Genomic DNA, 5,793 nt, shown 5'->3' on the forward strand with positions numbered 1-5,793 from the left:
AATCTTTAACAAACTATCACCTTGAATATTACTGGGCTTCTTTTGTAACCCGCCATTGGGGTTGACCCGGCCCCTCCTGGGCGGGTCATACCTAGTAACTATATCCCCAACATTAGGCCCCAGGTTGACTTGAACTTTGTTCTTTGTCAATCTTCAATACTTAGACGAAATCCATCTTCCTCTCTTTGTAGAAATTTTTGTAACCCGCCATGACGTCATCTTTTGAAAACACGAAAAACTACTATGACATCATCCTCAATGGATCTTTATCTTTTAATGTCTTCCGAGAATCGAGGTGTCCGTTTAGTTGGATAATCATTGTTCGGGTCTTCCTTAATTTTCACGCCCGCCTCTTTGCTTATACCCTTATAAATAGGCATGCCCCGGTCTTTCTTGTTTTCCTCTCTCTTCGTCTTCTTCCTCTCGCAAACCCACCGCTGCTCGAGCTCCACCGCCATCGCAGAGCCCCTCGTCTTTGTCGACCTTGGCTGCTGCATCAACCGAAATCGGTCCATAGAACGACAGCGACTCTCTGCGGAAGATTCGTAGCTGTAATTGTCTGCCTTCCCGTTCCTCAGATCCGCATTAGGGTTCCTAGGTTTTCTGTGTGTTCTTCTTAGTTCATCTCAGTTTCTTCGTAGTTCTTCCACTGCCACGTCTTCTTGATCCAAAAAGAACATATACTCATGCGGTAGTTGTTTTGTGCCCATCCTTGATACCAGTAGATTCCTTCTCTTGGTACAAAAAGCCTCATTAGAACTCATGAACTCATCTTTGCTAGATTTTTAGGTCTAGAATATTTTCCATTTTGAATGGCCATTTGATCCAGAATAATATCAAGAAATTATGAAACTTGTTTGTCTCAGCACTTAGCCAATTCTGTTGCTGGTATTTCTCAAATATCTGTAGTCATGGTGGCTTATGGCAACGGCTCACTTTTTCCTTTATATGACATTAGCCCTTACGTAAGCCGCCATTACTTATCTGTATCATCATTATCTTAACTTTTATTTTCATCATTGGATTAATCCGGCACATCACTTTCCTTTCAGTCTGTTTTTCATCATGCCGTCCAAAGCACCAACTGTCTGCAATTGGGTCCCCTCCACAATAACTGAGGATAATTTGAGGGAATTCTTCACCATAGGATTTTTGCCAGGGAAGAATGTTATGTCTTACCATGCGCCTGACCCGGACGAGGAACGGCCCAATCCCAATGACGGTGAAGTCATTGTCTTCTCAGACCACATGAATCGGGGTTTTTCACCCCCGGCTCAAAATTCTTCAGAGACGTCCTTCACTTTTCAAACTTCACCCTCAAGATCTTGGGCCCAATTCCATATCCAATATCTGCAATTTCCAAGTTCTCTGTGAGGTGTATCTTCAAGAAGAACGGACTGTGGAACTCTTTAGAGAGTATTTTTATCTGAACCGCCAGAACGAGTGTACCAATGGCCCTAGCTTGGAACTTGGAGGAATCTCAATTCAGCGCCGACAGGGCGCCGTCTTCCCGCTAATAGTCTTGCCTAGTCATCCCAAGGACTGGAATCAGACCTGGTTCTATTGTCAAGACACTTCACTAGCCAATGAGAAACCATTGCCGGGTTACCGCGCGGAGCGTCTATATTCCAAGTTTGCGCTCCCTGACAAGCTCACTGCCGCCGAACACAAGAAGCTTATTCCATCAATTAAAAGGATTAACGCCTTATTGGGGAACAGCTTAATCGGAGTTGACTTGACTCGTTGCTGGGTCTCATGGCGGGTCATCCCTCTAAGCCGCCGATCCAAATTGATGTATGAATATGGTGGAGGCCCAAATGACTCTCTTCATCACAGCTCCGTTCAACTCACTGAAGAAGATATCATTTCAATGTCAACTCTTCTGGTGAACGGCAAATATGGAGACTACAGTAAAGTCGGGTTAAACCCCTTCTGCAAACTTAACCCGGCGCCTGAGGTAAAAAACACCTGACCTTTTTCTCTTTGTATTTTTCGCAGCAGTTTTAAATACCCGCATGACCTTTTATCTTGTTTACTTGTTTACAGGACAAATCTGACTTCTGGAAAGCCAAGTATGACCATGAAGCCGCCAAGAAGGCTAGAGCCGCCACCATAACCGCCAAGAAGACGACCCGGGGGTCTAAGAAGAAAAAGAGCACCACTGAGGACCTGTTAAAGCTTGATGATACTTCTGAGTTGGAGGTAACCCTTGACTCCCTTGGCCAGTTTTTTAATAACCTTATTGACACTGACTATTGCCAGGACGACACGGGGGCCAGTCAGGCCATAGAAGAAGAGGTAACTATTTCCTCCGACTCAACCCATTTGCTAAGACAGAAACTTCGACTGGTAACCCGGGTAGTAAGGTTTTCACACCCTTTGGCTTATTTGGACCCTCATTTTCTTTTGAAAAAGCAGCAACATAAGAGCCGCCGCCAGGCCTAGAACGATGATGAACCGCCTTCCGTTCTTCAACAAACTCCTCAAAAACGCCAGAATGAGGTCTCTTTTATCTTCATCTTTTACTTTCCATTAATGGATCTTCTCCCTTGCATTACTAACTTTATTTTATCTTTGCAGGAGGTGTCTCGCTCTTCTGGCGACTCATCTCAGACTCAATTTTCGGCCTTCAAGACTTCCCTTGGGTAAGGAAGAAATCATCTTTCCTCTATGTCTTTCAAATTGCATCTTTGTACTAACTGTCTCATAACATCTTTGTTAGTGGCCAAGCCAAGTCCAAGAAGGCCAAAGTAAAAAAACCGGCGGAAGACCCATCAGTCCTTGCACCTGAACTGGCCATACCAACTTCTCCCCCTCGAACTGAAGCACCAGAAGACTCGGCTGCCAATACTCAATTGGATCCTCCTGAGCCATCAGCTGATGATACTGTTGTTAACCCCTCTACTGCCAGACCATCCAGTTTAGCTAACCCGCCATCATCTTCTGATGATGACGTTCTGGTCACTGGTAGCCGTTTTGTTGAACCGGGGACTCCTACTGTTTTAGCTCGGCACACTGCTAAACAAGAAGCCTTGGAGAGACAGAAAATGCATTTTGATATCTCTCATTACACTCATCTGAATAGCTATCTCAGTCACGTTCATTCCAGCCGTGAATCAGAGATTGAAATGGTCAAGCAATTGCAGCTGAAGTACAAGGTATGTTCTCTGGTTTACTTATTTTCTGCCAGCCCCCAAGTCTTCAGATGATGAACCTTAATGATTTGTAGACTTTATGATATAGATTGATACTTTCTATTAAAGTTTTTTCAAAAGTCCAGCAAAGTAGTGTAAACTTTACCTGTAGTCCCCAAGGGCCGGCTCAATTGATCAACGAACCGGTACTTAACTTCATAACTGCCCTAATAAGCATTGCAATCCGGCTTAAACTTGAGTAACTTTCTGAATATCATGCATTAGTCCCCAAGTGCCAAGTGCTGTTACTTTGTAAGGCACTTGGGACTTGAAATATATAAGAGTCATAAGAAATTGCTTTAGCAGACATTAGCCCCCAAGTGTCAAGGGGTATTGCAATGCAAAGTACTTGAGACTTGAATCTTTATAACTTTTAGTTTAAGCCTTGACACACCTGTGTATGTTTTGTATAATGCCCTATCTGAATTGGGCTCCCAATTAACTGATGCAAAGACCCGACTGGTGGATCAAGAGGCAGAAATCAAGTCTGCTGATTCTAAACTTCAATTGAGTCTTTCTGAGACGGAAAAATTGAAAACCAGCTTGATTGCCAAAAAGAAATCCTAGGCAGAAGAAAAGACGCTGCTGATACAATGCGCTGAAAAAGCTGAAGCGGCTCTCGAGGAGGTTACCACGGATCTTACCGGCTTAAAGAACCTGGTGTCTCAAATGGTTTCCACCATCTTTGGCAAGCCATCTGTACTAATATTTTGTACCTTCTTTTGACCCGGAATATAAACCGCCTGCTGAACCCTTGTTTAAAAAATATGTGTAGGTCCGCGAAGCAAAAATCTGAGCCAAGATAATGTGACCAAACTGAAGGCGGTCTAGACCTTAGTTGAGCAGTTGTATACTGGCGCTCAACAAGCACTTGCTGCTATCTCTCCTGCCAACCAAGGACCCAATCGGCTCAGTGATGTCTTGAAAAAATTGTCAATCTTACCCGCCAGGTTTCAAGAAGTCAAACGATCCTGTGCCAGAGCCGGAGCCTTGACTGCCCTGAGCCGCTCCAAAGCCTAGGTGCCAGATCTAGACCCGGTGGATGTATCTATGGGGTACCCTATCGTGAAGGAAGACGGGTCTCTATTTGAGCAAGATGACTTCGTTGCCTGCGTGAGGGGAGTTTGACCTCAGGCCACCGTTCTTGGAGATGAGACCAACGTTGATAAATATCAGTCGGGTTTTGATTTGGAGAATAAGAAGATGGCGACTCCCGCTTATAAAGTGACAGATCTTATCCCGCCAGTTCGCCAACATATATTTGCCCCAGAGATTGACCCTGCCGGCTTAATTGATGATGAGGCCGAGTTCATTGCTCTGAACGGTTTGACTGGTCTAATTCCGGCTTTCAACCAGTGGAGGGAGATGAACTGGCCAGGGGGAGTCGTAACCATCTGAACAATCCTGCTTTTCAGTTTAGGACCTGTTTTAAGAGAGAGAAAAGAATAACCTTTTGGGCTCTTAATGCCTTGTAATAGGTTAGCTTGAAACAACTGCATATTTTGCCTATGCCATCGTGCATAAGATGCCGTGTGTGACTCTTTGCTTCCTGATGTCAATATATGCACCACATCTATGGTTATCTTTGTAATATTTTAGCTATGGAAAAACTGGCTTGGCGGTTTAGCACCGAACGGGTCAGAACACCCAGTACATGACCAATGGATTTATCATAGTAGAAAAAACAGAAACAAACGTGCAAATAAACAAGCTTTGAAAACAACCTTTGATTAATGAAAAAACACAGAAAGAACTGTTCACAAATAACAGTCATACCTGTATTCTTTGTATCTGGACCACCGGTTTATATGACCCGGATGATGAGGTTGATGACCCAGTCCCTTTTTTTTGAGAAGTCAATGCTTCTGTATGCCTGATGACTATCATGCCTTGCAGCTTATTGTCAAATAATCAAGCCGGTGAAAAAACCATGCTGATCATTTAAATTTGAGACAAGAAAGACCAGTAAGACAAATAGCAGATTTCAAACAATATAAATTAACTTTGTAACTGAAAGTTGGGTGTTTCTGATTCGAATACGATCAGTAAACCGGACCAAAGGGGTTAAGCTAAGATTCGAATACGATCATATAGCCCCCAGTGGCTTTGGCGTTGCGCCGATCAAGAGGGTACCGACAGCTATGTTCTCTTTGGTTCGAATACAACCTATGTTTGAATAGGAAGCCCCCAAATGACCTTGATAGGTTTTTAACTACCCTGATTCAAATACGATCCAAGTCGGACCCAAAAGGGGTTAATCTATGATTCAGATACGATCAAGAAGCCCCCTAGTGAGTTTGGCTTTGAGCCGATCAAGAGGGTTACGACATCTATATTCTCTTTGGTTCGAATACGACCTATGTTTGAACAGGAAGCCCCCAAGTGATCATGAGGTGTACAACTAGATTCGAATACGATCATAAGCCGGACCAGAAAGATTAAGCTAAATTCAGATATGATCAGCTCCTTAATAGTCATGAAAATAGTAGATATATGACCTTTGAAGAGGAAAAGGACAGATGTCCTGCTTTATTACTTATCATAATAAATACAATGTCAAAGTATGTACATGGCGAGAGCCGGTGGCTCAGGTGTAGTA

This window comes from Triticum aestivum, chromosome 7A (assembly GCF_018294505.1).
Source record: "Triticum aestivum cultivar Chinese Spring chromosome 7A, IWGSC CS RefSeq v2.1, whole genome shotgun sequence".
Lineage (NCBI taxonomy): Eukaryota > Viridiplantae > Streptophyta > Magnoliopsida > Poales > Poaceae > Triticum > Triticum aestivum.